The 15,628-nt window shown below is 39.3% G+C and overlaps 1 protein-coding gene across 8 annotated transcripts in view; it reads right to left on the bottom strand.

Annotated features, from left to right (window-relative positions):
- LOC135941341 (protein O-linked-mannose beta-1,2-N-acetylglucosaminyltransferase 1-like) overlaps positions 1–15,370 on the bottom strand; it is a 216,458-nt gene extending 201,088 nt beyond the window's left edge. For 3 of the 8 annotated variants that reach the window (XM_065486748.1, XM_065486747.1, XM_065486749.1), the window contains exon 1: positions 15,235–15,370. The gene's annotated coding sequence lies outside the window, so the exon portion shown is untranslated. The remainder of the gene's footprint in view (positions 1–15,234) is intronic. The other 5 variants (XM_065486753.1, XM_065486754.1, XM_065486755.1 and 2 more) reach the window with 3 other exon arrangements.
- Between the last annotated feature and the right edge of the window lie 258 nt (positions 15,371–15,628).

Genomic DNA, 15,628 nt, shown 5'->3' with positions numbered 1-15,628 from the left:
TCTTGACATTCGTACGGCAATCCAAAGAGAGCTTTTTGTTTCCCACATTCAGACGCCATCTTGGATCTGCGCAGTGCGAACCAATTTTATCGCGTTTGTTTTCAGCATACCATTTGGTTAGCTTTTTAATTTAATTTTTCAAAGATTTATTCACCGGTCTCACGAAAAATTTGTGAGAAAAAACTCCTCGTTTTCAGATCCTATGGACCTGTGGGAGATGGGAGACCTTGCACTCCGTGTTTTGTGCTACGTAGTTGTGTGCCGAGGGAAACAATACAAAATTCGCAAGCAACAACGCCTGCGTGCAAAACCACAACAGAAATTTCAGCGAGATTCAATTTGGGTCCTCTGCTGGGTCAGCTCCGCAGAGACGGAGCTGGCCGTCACGCAGAATTATGGCGCAATAATCAAGTGCAAAGAGTGGGCAGGGTCTGGTCGTCTGCTTTTCACCTCTGAATGTACTCGCTCCACATCGCTTGTGGTTTCTTTGAGCGTTTCGACTGTGAGGGGACGCTTTTGTAAAGCAATGCCGTTGACATTGATTGGCACACTTGCTGAATTGCGTCCGGATTTGACCGAGATTAATCAGTTAGCGCGAATGAGACACTTTTGACTGGCATCGCTGTATTATTTCATGAGGCAGATTTAATTTTAAACATGTCCAAAAGCCTGAGAACGAAAGCTCTGAATTGTTTTTGGTGCTAAAACTATAAAAAAGAGAAGTAACAGTTATTTTAATCCTTCATTTTACAGTAAACACAAGTCAGAACATCAGTATTAAAAGGGATCGGTAGTCCATAATAAGATCTTTTAAGTGGTTTTCACTTCTCAAAAAATAAATAACTATTATGATATCAAATTCAGATATGGTGTCAATAGCTAAATAATTGATTGCTTTTAAGGAAATTAATAACAATGTGACATTTTTGCTTTGTTTGACACGTGACTGGGCTTCCTTTAAATCAACTTAACAGCACACAACTGTTTAAATCAGATTAAACATCTGTTTTTTATTATGAGTGCAACGTAAAATTGGAATGACAAAATATACGTTCAAAAATCCAAAATTTACTGTCTTTGTAGAGCATTTTGCAGGATCTTGTCGGTATTTTTCAAGCTTCAAAACCGTTTTAAACGATTTGTGACAGACTTTGGTTTTTTGTCAATTTGAAATGAGACTCAAAAGTCTTAAAATTGTGTGATTCATATGATAGTTTGTCGACTAAAAGTAAATCAGAGGCATTTAAAAATTCTGGATGGGCTTAAATTTCCAACTCTAGTTAATAATATAAGGCTCAGATGAAATTTACTCAAATTTTCGGCTATCCAAAATGTTTAAAATATTTTCAAGGAGAAATTAGAATTCTTCGGTGTAAAGGAAGCTGCTAATTTTTCGTATTTGTACAGAAATGTTCTGCTTTTCTACTTATGGCCACTGCATGCGGCTGTTGCTCTATAATTCATGAGCTTCGTTCCTCATTGGAGGGCTGCGGATTATCCATGGATAGGAAGAAAACTCGTGAATTATGGCTACAACTGCAACCAGTAATACAACAACAATTATTTATTATTATATAAAATGGTTGTGCTCTCTCTTTCTCCCCCGAGAATTTATTAAAAGAGCGACGAAATAATGTATTGACCGTGATTAAATTAGTAACAGATTTTAAGACTCATCATGATATTTAATAGAATACTGCCTAAATGATTGCAGATTAAATTATTTGTGTTTCAAACTGAATAATCTTCAATCTTGAAATAATCTTGAAGCTCTTTGAGCAGGATCTGGGAGAGTCAGTGCGGCAGGTACTAGAGTTTGCTTGAGACTATTTCAAGGAGTTGGCTCCTCGGTAAAGAGCAGCAAACTGCTCTCAGTCGTTATTGCTGAAAGGTTTCAGCGTGATTCACTGCAGCAGCAGGAACCACAGTTGGAAAGCCTAAGTAGCAAGTCGTAACATTATCAGGCTGCTTTGGCTTTGAAACAGAGAGAGAGGCAGCCGTGCGGTGGCTTGTTATGAGGGCGATAATATTGTGCGCATTAAACATTCATCGCGCACCACATGATGCTGCTGAGCCATCAAAGTGCTGATTGTGCCTCATCTGCGCGCACTCTTGACAACGGCTCGCGATTCACTCTCGGAAACCGTGTTCATTTCCCTCGACGCGAATGAAACGCCGCCAATTGTGGCTTCTCGGAACGCGTTGAATAAAACAAGTCACCATTTAAGGCCCGAATTTCGACGTGGATATGGATAACGCCATAAAGCACGCTCCAAATGGTCAGCAGATGCTGCTGCATTTAATTAATTGGCCCGGCGCGCCTACAAGCAGGGAATCAACAGCGAATTCGCCAGCGGCGTGAAGAGACACGCGTTGTATAATTTTTTTCTTCTTCTTGCCTCGCGGGTCACTTTGAAAGCTGGTTTTACGCCGACTTGTTTCTCATTGCCCGAGGAATGTTACTTTCGTCCGGTTATATTGGAAGCAAGAAAGGAAAATTATGTGTCAAGGTAAGGCATTCTTCGGTGGTTCCGCCAACAGCTGCTTCAACCCGACAAAATTCTTCTTTAATATTAATAATATAATTGTTTAATTTGGTCCTTGACATTTTGAGGACGATAAAAGGAATTCCATTAATAACGTTTAGAAAGCCGTTTATAAAGGCAATACGTTTAATTTCCAAGTATGTGTTATTGTGTAAAATCAATATATCATTCATGGCTCTGACAATAGGACAAAAACGTCCGTTTGCGTATCACACGGCATAACATTCAAACAATCTACTTTATTTTTGTTCCCAAGCTTTATAGCCTCTCTTATTCAATGAATGGTATGCGGAGTTTAATGCAAATTATATATTTTAACTGCTGTAATGACAGCATTGTCAGCTCAAAACGCAGTTCTTTTTACTAAAAAGTGCCTATCTCTCTTGACCGCCGCAAGCGAACCCATGCACCATGCGGCGCCTCTTTCCAATTCATTATTGTGCAGTGATTTTTATGTTTCCAGCGCAGTAGCCAAACAACTGCTGCGACACTACCCTTTTTTTCTTTCCGCTGCGTCAATTTTGCACAAGTTCCGCCGCTTTTTAATCTCGAGCAGCGTCGGTTATTAAATTCCTCTTTACACACACCAGGGCGATATTAAATTCATTCGGCGGACATATTTCACCGGGGCCTTATGCTCCCACAATATAGTTTTTGCGACATTGGCGCACTCTTTCCACACGAGCGGCTAATTTGAATTTAATTTGAAAGCATCACACGAGAGTGAAACTAACGAGAAAGTTACCTGAAGTGACATACTCGTGCCGAGGCGCCGACTTTAGTTTCAAAATTTTTTTAAAAAGCCGTTTTTATCAAGAAATTCACAGCGGGGGCCAGATGTGCGATAAAATTGGTTCACATTGCGCAGATCCAAGATGGCGTCTGAATGTGGGAAACAAAAAGCTCTCTTTGGATTGCCGTACGAGTGTCAATTAGAACAAGTAATGCAAATGATGTCACGGTGTTTTTACGATCCAAAAGTCACAATTAGTGCAAGTAAGGAAAATATGTCACAATATTGACCAAAACTTGCTTCTTTTCGCGCATTTTCACGTGACCGTTTTTCGTGCCATACTCCACCGGACGCCATATCTGCGCATCACACGAATCTGGACCCCGCTGGAAATTCATCGACATTTCGACTTCGTTTTTCTTAAAGGGACACTAAATTATGAGAGTTTATTGTGCTTCTACAGATAAAAATTCATTTAAATCGATACACCGTCAAGGAAATTCACCAAGTAAAAATCAATCAGTTAATTCAATTTTAAGTTCGGCATAGAATTACTTTTTTCAGTTTTAAAATAAAAGGAAATTAAATAGTTTTATAGAAAGAATTGAAAAATTGAAAGGTTACAAATTTTCTTTTGTTTCGAATTTTCAGTTTTAATTGTATCCGTTTTCAATATGGTATTGGGCGCCCCTCTGAGTCTGAACAGCGAATATTTTAGCAAGCCATGCTGTTAATAGCTCAGAGAGTCTGTAATGAGCGGATCAAAAGAATATATTACCTCGATGGGAGACACTTTACGCGTTTCCTTATGGCGATGCTTTTACTAGAGGCAGTCTTTGTGGAGAAAAAAAAACGAATTCGCTTTCGCTTGTCTCGCTTCCAGATGAGTGGCAGACTTTGGCGACTCAGGTGCAGCCAAGCGCCCCATTAACGTCGACTTCGCAAGGGCGCCGTATTTTAAATTCAGTCTCTAAATTTTGCTCTCTTCCATTGGAAACTATACGGTCGGTGTGCTTTAACGAGACTTTGGCAGACAAGGAAAGTATCGGTTCTTTGGGGGAATTTTAAATTCGAATATTCGATCGTATAAAGGGATCAATAAATTCTCCTGGGGTTTCGCAAAGGACGGCTAACTAATCCAGTGTTTTTTTCCAAAATAACCAAAACAAAATTTTACTTCGTTTTTTTTAAATTAAAAATCTTTTAATAGGTTAGAAACCCTTGAAAATGTTTTCGTTTCAAAACGTAATTTAAAATTTTTGGTTTAATCAGTCTCTGAATATTTAAAAAAAATAGTTTACAACCTTTCTAGAAATGCATTTTTGATTTTTTTTTGGCAGCGGGGGCCAGATCTGCGATAAAATTGGTTGCCACTGCGCAGATCCAAGATGTCGTGTGAATGTGGGAAGCAAAAAGCTCTCTTTGCATTCCCGTACGAGTGTCAAGAGTTTGTTTTTACGATCCACAAGACACAAGTAATGCAAATTATGCGTCACAATATTGACCAAAACTTGGTTCTTTTCGCGCATTTTCACGTGACCATTTTTTCGCGCCATTCTCCTCCGGATGCCATGCCTGCGCGTCGCTCGAATCTGTCCCCCCACTGATTTGGGTTAATTACAAAAAATTAAATTTTCGCTCTAAAACAAACCAGAGGAAAAGTACTAAATTCACACACTTAAAATTGTGGAAACTACATATCGAAACAAGCCATATCAAAAATAAAAATAAAAGTTTTCCCAACAGCATGGTCTAGAATTCGAAATAATCTACGGCATCAAGCAGACGAGTTAGTTGCCTTATGAAAAGTTGAATTAACTTTCGCCTGCTGCGGTCGGCAAGTTTTGCACTCTCGGCTTGCAAAAGTTTTTCGACCATTCTCTCTCTCTCTCTCTCTCTCTCTCTCTCCACTTAGTAGCATGTGGAGTGTGTTTGTGTTATGTAGTTCGAATGCGAATTGAATTTTGCAAGCAAAAAGCAGACCAAACTGCGGCTGTTGAGTATAAATATCCCCGGAGAGAGCGAGAAAAAGAGGCGGTGAGCATAAAAAATAAATAAGAGAGCGATAGGGGTGTGCACCCTTGAAAGTCTATTATACATATTTAAAGGGGAGTTGTAAAAAGGAGCAAAAATAAAGGCTCACGGCGAAATTCGTTTTATCTGCCGCCACTTGCTCGGCGGGCAGAAGAAAAGGTGTAAAAAAGATAGAGCGAACTGGTGCACGAGCGCAGAATAATTGGAAAGGGGGTCTTAAAAATAGGTCTAAATTCATTGTGTTCGCCCGCAAGAGGCCTTCCTTTTAAAGAGAGTACTTTTAAAGACATGCCGCGGGCTGCGTTTCGGCACTGAATTTACTTGAGCAAAGTAAATATGAGAGTTAGTTGCTCTGAAACTTTGCCGTGCAACGGAGTTGATTGTACGGTTTCCGAGCCTATGGTTTCACTCGACAAGTTTTGGGTTCCGACAACCGAGTGCACTTTTAAATTACGCAAAAGCTGGAATAATTAAGTAAGCGAGAGAGGAAAAAAATAGAGCATTGAGAGAAGCTCTACAATTTTAATTTGTAAAGCAATTGATCCGCTTTTTTAAAGTTGTCCTATTGACCTTGGTGCATTAATATGGATGCAACTCTAACTAATCTGATTGCCAATACAAATAAGCAGGAAAAATGTTTAGAAATAAAAAACTAGGCTTCATACGTACCTCAGCGGATTTCAACTAATTTAACAGGAGCCCAAAAATTATTATTATTAGGTGGAACAACCAACATTATGTGGTTATTAAAGACAGTAATTATTTAGCACAAACTTTGTGTCATTTTTTTTTGTATACATTAAAAAAAAGCAAAAAGTAACGAGTTGGCAATGTCATCCCCGTGAGCACTTTTTTTCTCTTCTTAAAAGTCGTTTTCCGGCACGCAAAAGCGGTGGCACGGCAGTTGCAGATAAGGGCGAAATAATTTGCGGGCCTCGCGGGCATTTATTGAGCACCGCGTGGCGTAATAATATCGGGGGGCTGGCGAACTGGCGAACTCATCTGCTAGGCGAAGCCCAAGATCAGCAGAGGCAAAAGTAATCTCGAAACCATAAAATCGCAGCCGTAAATCACGATATTGAACTCGTTAAAATAAACGAAGGAACCTTCGCCCCGGTGCTCTGCCGACCTGCGCGACGCCAATGTGCTTTATGTGGCGGAAATTTGCGTTCAAGACTTACTGTTCTCGCCATTATTCCGGTGCCACCTGAACGCTCATTTATATTTGATTCTTCCTCAAAAATACGAAATATTACTATGGAGAAAATTCTGACAATGAGCTGAAAGTGTGGTGCTGGAATAATTTAATTTATATACATTGAGTTGTAACCAAATTCATGTTTATTACAAAAGAATCCTCACAGGGTTTACTATAAAAGGGTGAAATCGACAAAAATATACTCTTTAGGAAATAGGTGAACCAGATTTTTTTCTAGAATAATTAGAAAAAGGACTTTTTTAAATATTTCTAAATATTTATCTACCACTTAACATTTTTATTTACAACTGTTAGTAGTTTTATGCTTAAATTTTAATTATTGCATGACTAAAATTTGATTGAAACCAATTTTCAACCTTTTGAATAGCTTTAATTTGCACCCTTTTTGTTTGTTCTTTTTTTCTAGAAAAATTAGGAAAACATTATTTGCTGGAAAATCACTGAACCTCTTTCTTTTTATTATCTAACAAAATAGTACGGATGTGAAACCTCCAGACGGACAAATTATACTGCAAATCCTAATTTCTCCAGAGGGGTCCATATTCGTGCGACGCGCAGATATGGCGTCCGGAGGAGAATGGCGCGAATAAACAGTCACGTGAAAATGCGCGTAAAGAAGCAAGTTTTTGTCAATATTGTGACGTATAATTTGCATTACTCTTAACTAATTGTGTCTTTTGGATCGTAAAAACAAACTCTTGACACTCGCCACGGCAATCCAAAGAGAGCTTTTTGTTTCCCACATTCAGACGCCATCTTGGATCTGCGCAGTGCGAACCAATTTTATTTTAGTTAAGTTTCAACGGCATATATGTCAAATTCAGGACTATTTAACTATTCACACCGACGAAGTGAGCCACAGTCATATAACCTTGTATGAAAACAGCAGATGATACTGATACGGTCCCTTCTGCGCAATTTCCACTCGGGCAATTGGTTGGGGGGCGAAGGCAAACATTTACCCAGGCAATGCATTTTCTTTTCCTAGTAGGTCTTTGCTATCGTCAAAAGGCCGGCAGGCAGGGTCTATCTCGCACTATATATATCTTGCGCCGCACGAGCCGATACCTTCTAAGTCTGTTTGCGCTGTTTGTTTACAAAGTGCGCGCTATGATTTGCAGTCAATAATAATCTCGTCGGCCGGTGTGGCGTTCGTTCACTCACTGAATAGTCTATATTTGCATTTAAATTGGACGCGAAGCAGGACGACTCGGTCAGCTTTATTTCCTGCCGCAGCTCGATCACAATCACTGTTCGTTCACGCTTGCATAAACAATTTCTTTGTTACTTAAATATGATTGAACACCAACCAACCTCTGCATGCGTTATTCGCTCGTTACTCTATATAAAGCTGACGTTTTCATATAATTTGAATTTAGGACGGCCATAGCTTATTCTGAGCTACCGTAATAATCACGGGATTTTCAATTGGACAAGGATCATTCAATTTTAAGCCACGCGTGAACCAAAAACCGTATCATTCCGTGATAACAATCAATTGCAAAGTTTGGACTTGTGCGTGGATGTTAGTTCTATTTATTTTTTAAATCTCAAGGTCTGATTTCCTGTGCGAAAATGTTTATTTTTGTGAATTCGAAATTTTGTTCTTACTTTAATTTGTAGATCTGTTTTCAAATTTTTTTCTTTGGTCGGTGGTAAATGTTGCAATTTGATTAATTAATTTAATTGAATCAGTTTTTAACTATGGCCTCTTTTTACCAACTTTATGGTCCAAGAAAATTATTTCATTCAAGAGATTAAAAATATTTGTAATTGAAAAATCCCTTTAATTAGATTTCTCGCCTCTCACCATTGATAAAAACATTTTAACATAAAACACCTCGTGTTTTAAAACCAAAGATTTCTTCAAGGAAACTATTTTGAAACATTATTTATTAAATTTCTGCATTCGGCGCTGCGGGCTCAAAGATTTAGATTAAGAGGAGAGAGGAATTAACAAAACCGAATTGAAACAACAGTTTAAAGAAGCAATCCTTAATAAATTTAAAACCTCAACTTACATTAAACAACAATAATTATAATTATTTTCTTTTTTATTGCTATGCTCGGTGATGAAAGTCGGTCGTGATGTGATTAATTACACGGTAGGAGCGGCACAGTTTTTGTTGCTCCTCGTTTGCAGCGGTCAGATGAATGTATGTTTGACATGTTCATTACAAGCTGCACAAGCGGGATGCGTGGTGCTGTGCACTCGCGTCCACTCTGATTACATTCGAAAAGAAGAGCAAGGCGCATTCATCATGCCCCAGCGGGCGCTAAAAATTGCTCATCATCAGCAGCTCCGCAAATTGCTGCTCTCGTTTCGCTTTTTCCCCTTCACTCTTCTCGCTCTTTTTGCGCTGCACAGCACAAGCGCAGCATATAAGCAGCTCAGCTCAGGTAGATAACAACATATTATACGGGTTTGGGAGCGCACAATCCGCCCAAAAATACTTCCTGTTCGACCTGGCAGCAAAACTTTATATTTATTTTTCCTCGTACGCAACTAGTTCATATATTTTTTTTAATAAAAGAGGCAGAATTGAAATTGTTTATTAATATCAATCAACCTTTCACCTTTCGCATTGGTTAGGTGTACATCACAGGAAACTTATTTGCTTTGTGCGAAACAGAATTTTCCATTAGGTGGTCATAAAAATTCCGTCCTGCTCATTAAGAATGATTTTCATGCGTCAAAAAATGCAAAACCGGATGGGAAAAGCTGCGTGCGTTTTTGTTTTGTAAAACCGCGATTTTTTTATTATTTATACTCTACTCAGCCTCGGAGCTAAGCTCCCTATTTTTGCAATGTAGAAGGCAAGAAATTATCGTGGCTGCGCGTCCGTGTTTTAGTTTTACACGGGGGCGAATATTTTGCAACTCCATGCGTGGAGGGTTCTCAAACTTTGAAATATCCCCGATGCTCCGAAGAAATTTATCCTCAGCTACATTACTTTCCTGAGGGCACGTCTCGGGCTGGGCGTAAAATATTTTCAAAAATAAGTGCGAGTGTATATGTGTGTTCTTTTGCGCCTGGAAAAAATTGAGTAGCGTCTCTGCAGGCAGCAATCTCGCAAAGAGCACGTGCTAGCTCATCTCCCCCAAATGCAAAATTCATGACTGCCAAATTTATTTTTTACGCTCGCGACGTGCCATCAAAGGGCAATTTTTTGTAAGGACAGATACAAATATATTTTTTACTGCTAAGAGAATAAGATGAAATATGCACCATTGAATTCTTAATGTGTTTGAAACAAATTAAATTTTCCAACTTAAAATTTAGTTTCGAATTTCATGCAATTTGTCACTTCTTGTACTCCTTTGAATCTGTCTGGTGAGGCAAAATGCTATCCAGGTTTATTTTTTTATGCACTTTCAAGCATTGCTAATGAAGCATGAGGAAACAAAACAAAGCAGCTGCTCTATATTGTACGAGAGCGAGAGAATTGCAAGACAATTTTCTCTTTTGCCACCCCACCATTCTTAAATTTAAAAGGTATTTCAGTTTTTAAATTATATTATTCGTGCCTCCTGTTTTCCCCGCTGGTTTTTAATCTTTCCTTATTATACCTCTTATTTTTTCTAACATAATGGCAAAACAAAAATTATGACTTCTTGCGATTGAAAAATATTTCTATTATTTAAAGGAGTCGGGAGAGTTGGAAGGCTTCAAAATTCAGACAGGCCCCTTTTCAGTAAATAATTTTTTGCTACAGGTCCAGTACAAAGTGCTCCTTCTTTCACAAAATACATGAATTACTGTCGGCAGATTCCTAAATAATTGGTTCAAGCTAACACCAAAAGAATTAAGGTCTTATTGAAAACCATTTTTGGACTCGCGAATTTCGGCATTGTATTAATTTGGTCTTCAGATTCAGCAGTTATTAACGTCAAATAGGTATAAACTAATTTACATCAAGTATTGAGTTTCGTTTATGATTGGTTTTCGCATCGATTTAATTACCTATTTATTGCAAAATTAATTTGATACTTGCTGAAATAGCAGAGGTATATTACACGGACGTTGCAGGGCTTCAAATGCGCATCTCAATTTGCATTATCAAGTGGAGCAGCAAAGTAAAATAATAAATGAATATAGTTGTATGGTGTTTATAGTGCGGGTGTTTGTTTACAACATTGGTTTTCTCAAAAAATGGTGGAAGTACTCGAGTAAAATCAAATTCAAAAACGAAAATATGAGCAATTGCAGCTGTAAATAAATTTAATCCGTTAAGATCCGTTAAGATTTCCTCGTGTTTGCCTACCCGCTTGCACAGCACACATACAACAAAATCAGCGTTATTTGTACACAAACTTTCCGAGTCAGCAATTCTGGCGGGCGTGAAATTTCGTTTTCAGTCTTCTGACCCCTCGTCCAGCGTGCTCTCCAGGCTTGGCTGCACAACAAACGAGTGACGTCAGATGCACCGAGCGTGGTCGTTCCTCGCTCGGTCAACGGATCCCCCAAATTAATTATGAATGCTGCTGAGAGTTGCTCAGAGAGAGAGAGAAAAAAAATAAACACAAGCAAGAGCGCAAAACGGGACTGGGCAAATTGAATTTCGGACGGCGTGCAATTAGAGCAGCCAGGTGACTGGGGCGGTCAATGGCCAGCAATTCAATTGCATGGAGGTACCTTTGCTCCTGCGACACGACAAGAGACACGATTCAGCAAATTGCTATTGTTGTGGCAGAAATAAATTGAGCGTAACTCTAACAAAACGCTAAAAATGGTAGAAGCAGTTTTCGCATTTTTTTCTAAGATAAAATAAATAAACAGATTTAGTTTCTCACTTTTAAATATAATTCTGAAACCTCTCAATTCGGCCGATATTGGCAAATCGAACCAATAGAGTCCGTCAAGCGTAATTTAAGTTGACTTTCTAACGGGAAATTAATATAATATCGATCCTAAAGGCTATCCTTACGCCAGGGTTCGATTACTTTCTACTTGTTCTGATCTGTGATGGTCTTGTCTGACCTCAGAAGTGACCCAAGGCATGTTCCTAAGGTAAAAATTTTTTATTCTTTTTGCATTTTAACTAAAAATAATGCCCTTTATAAACTTTTGACCCCTTGTATCTCGAAAACTGCAGATTTATCCATTCTTAAAAATTATAGGAAAATACACAGCCGTCTTGGTGCCGTAAAAATTTCGCACAGCTCAACAAACACCTAAATTTTCACTGTCGAATTGATTGTTGCCCTATTCTTGCAACAAGGAAAATATCGTTTGGTTGTTGAGCTAAGCGCATTTTTTACAATTTGTCACATACTTTGAATAAACTTTTAAAAACGTGAATCAAAACCTAGTATGCGCTAAAAACCGTCTAAATCGACCGTAAAACCGTCACTACTTTCTACAAAAATAACAGGGATCTCCTGATTTTCCAACAGTTTTGAGCAGTGTAAGATTAGGAACGAAAGGTTTAAAATTACTTAAAGCTCAGAAAAAGTGAACCAGAAGAGAAGTTTACCTCCACAGCTCGCTCTTCGAATAAAGTTTTCAAAACAAAACGAGCAAGTTACTTTTGTAGACTTAATCTGGAGTAGGAAAATAGTTTTACTTAACTTTCCCGGCAAAAAAATAACGACAACTATACACTCGAAAATTAAACAAAAAAAGATGCGGCTTGACCTTTAAATAAAAGTTGAGTCAAACATGCAAAAATAGACGCACACCCACGCTCCCCTATTCTCAAGGTCTTGCAAAGTCTCAAGTGAGCGCTCAGGTAGCCCCGTTTGGGTTTGGAGTTTTGGCCCGCAGGATGATATCGCGAAACACCGCAAACGCAGCGAGCACAAGATCAAGTTGTGTGCATACGCCCACAATCGCGCGCCGGTCTAATCTGGCGTTCTGCCTCTTTAGACGTCAGGTTCAATAAGGCGCGGTGGCACTTTGAATTAGCACCAAGCAAACAATAAAATGAAAGATGAGGCCGGATTATTTTGCACGCACGCACACACACACACACGAAACCGCAACGAATTCATCCTGCTTTACGTACACACACACACATATAGGTATGTGTGTGTTTGTGTCTGTGCGAAAGACGCCGCGAGCGAGTTTGCATCTCGTTTCGTGTATTTCCATTCCGCACGCCGTGCGTCTTTCCTCCGGAGACAAATGGAGCGCCGCCGCCGCCGCCTGCCTTTGCAGCGTCTTATAAATTAATGATGTTGCCCGCCGCCTGAAAGTGAAACACGACGAGGAATTCCGTAGAAGCGAACGAGACACGTGAATGCTCGCTCGCCTTTCTTGTTTACTAAATTGTCATTCATAACGTTTACGCTCGACTTAGATCGTGCTGTAATTAGCCGGTTTCACTGATTTCCGAATAGGCAGTGATAATAATAAGACGGCGGAACGTAAATAATTCAAGGTGCTTGCGTTATCTTGGTAAAATCGATTCCTTGCGATGCTCTCACAATCAGTTTTTTGAATTAAGTAAATGAATTTATGTCCATAATTTGCAATCGGATCTTTTCTTAATCTCCAGAAGCGGGGACCAGGTTGGTGCGATGCGCAGATATGGCGTCCGGTGGAGAATGCCGCGAAAAAACAGTCACGTGAAAATTCGCGAAAAGAAGCAAGTTTTTCGTCAATATTGTGACGTATAATTTGCATTACTCTTAACTAATTGTGTCTTTTGGATCGCAAAAACAAACTCTTGACACTCGTCCGGCAATCCAAAGAGAGCTTTTTGTTTCCCACAAGACGCCATCTTGGACCTGCGCAAAGGAAACCAATTTTATCGCACATCTGGCCCCCGCTGAATCTCAGGTAAAACGAATGTAGCGATATTTTTACCAAAACCTAATTTTTGTCCATTGATTAATTAAGTGTTTAATTAAAAAAATTGGTTCTGTTGCACTGAAGGAAAAAAAAATCACCTTTTATATTTTTATTGCACTCAAAATCAGTTGCGGCGTCGTTTTTCTTATTTTTCCTGATGTAAATTCCGCTGCAGGTTGCTGCCTGGCTGAAATTTTGTATTGCAAAGGTTAAGTTCTGCTAATAAGACCTGAATTTCTCCTAAATTTTTGCTGTCTTTCCAGAATTAAAAACAAAGCAGGATTAAATTAGATTTTTTGGCTAAAACGCGCTTCTAAAAATTAGTAGAGAGTTAAAATTGCTTTATATAGGTTTATTTTTTCAAAGTAAAATACTAAGTATTGAACACCACTTTCCTCCACCTTCTAGACCAAATATTCAGTCTTCCAGCTTTTGATTTGAGATTTTAGGGTTAATTATTTCAGACAGAATTTTCCTTAAATTCTTCGAAAATCACAATTCAGAATAATTGTTTTTTCTGCACTGTTTTATTTCTGTGATTCTGTCAAATGAATTCTTTAGATGATTTAAATTAATTTAAAAAGACCCGAATGACAGACAACCTTGTGAGCGGCACCGAGCCTTAACAGTAAGACCGAAATGAAATTATACCGACCGAGTGTATGTACTAATTCTTATTTCTGCCAACTGACATCACGCAGATTTAGAATTTCAAAACGCGTGCCCGTTTTAAGCCGTGTACGAATTTGCATAAAATTGTTGGTCTGAACTCGCGACGCCGACCTCTGTTATTCGGCGCACAGTTATGACTCGCGAGTGTAATAATTGCACCGACAACGAGGCCGCTCAGTGCTCATGCGAATTTCAGGTTCACGAGCGTCTCGTCCTTCCTGAAAGCATAAAAATCTGTGCAAAATGCGACCTTAAAAGCGTGCTGCGTGTGAATACACATTGAAGTGGCGAAATGTAGGGCACTCGCGCCGCGCGCCCGTCTCGTTCGTCGACCAACCGGCCGCTGGTCCATTCTCGGGCAAATAAATGCGCTGGGCAGCGTAAACAGCGGCTGATTGCTTTATTGTACATCGGGCGGGCAAGTGTGAGTCTCTCAGCCAGCAAACTCATTCGTATTTTCTCTTCATCGGCACCGCCGCTGCTTTTTGTTGTTATTTTCACCGGAGCAGATGTGCTGCTTCGGCGAAAACGGCACTCGCCAACTTTGGAGAGCTCTTCTTAAAAGAAAAGTCATTGCGGAATAAGAGAGCTTCCCTTTGACCAAACGACTGTTCTAGACGAACTGGGCGTGAAAACCAGGCCTTATTTACAGTGGTCAGCATTATTTTCTAACAATTGTCGACACTTGGCATCCACCTCTCAAATTGTATCAAATATTTTTCTAAAAATAAATCAAAAGTAAAATCAGGATTTTTTTTAACAAATATTTCTCGTATAAATGCGAAATTTTAGAATCTGTTGTGGGCGGATTTCTAAAAATAAAATAAAAAATATCAAAGTCACACCCTTGAATCCCTGTAAAGAATGGTATTTATTTATTTACTTGGCATTGGCACACTGGATTATATAGATAGTCTTTAAATTTCGCAAATTCCCTTGCAGGTTGAGTGAAAAAATTTAAAATCTAAAAATTATTTCATCCACCAATATTTTTAATTTACGAAATAAGATCTAATCTCATTCATCACATATTTGAAACGCCCGCTCATCCCTCTCGTAACCAATGTTGTTGTTACCATAACACCACCCTGCCTCTCCTCCACCCCCACCCTCACCCTACACGTATAAATGGTCAGAATGGGCAGAACCTGACTGATTCCGCCCGAATTAATTTTAATAATATACTGATTTCCCCTGGCTGAAAACGCGTTCAACAGTCGCAACAGGTACTCACCCTTCGAACGAGTTGTTTTCCAGCGAAAGTCACCCTTACGAAGCCTGATGTGGCTTCAGAAACGAGAGTCTTTGCGGCACACGCACCGGCACTCACGTTGATCACGTAAGACTAAATTTGCCGGCGTATTCAATGAGTCTCCCGTCAGCACTCCCCTCCTCTGCCCGAGTGAGCCTTTTCGCACTAGTCCCTCCCACGGCCGCTTGGCGCCGTCACCGAAAAGCGAATATCGACTGTAGGAGCAGAATATCCACTAACGTAACTCTCCGCAAAATGGAAATAATTTAAATTTTATCAAATTGTCAAACACCTTTAAAGGTTTCTCCAGCTGCATATTATTTTTATGATCATTTTTCACAAAATGAAAATATGTGTAAGCCTGAAAATGAGACGA

This window comes from Cloeon dipterum, chromosome 3, assembly GCF_949628265.1.
Source record: "Cloeon dipterum chromosome 3, ieCloDipt1.1, whole genome shotgun sequence".
Taxonomy (NCBI): domain Eukaryota; kingdom Metazoa; phylum Arthropoda; class Insecta; order Ephemeroptera; family Baetidae; genus Cloeon; species Cloeon dipterum.
The sequence above is the reverse complement of the archived record's forward strand: the minus strand, read 5'-3'. Positions and strand labels throughout refer to the sequence as shown.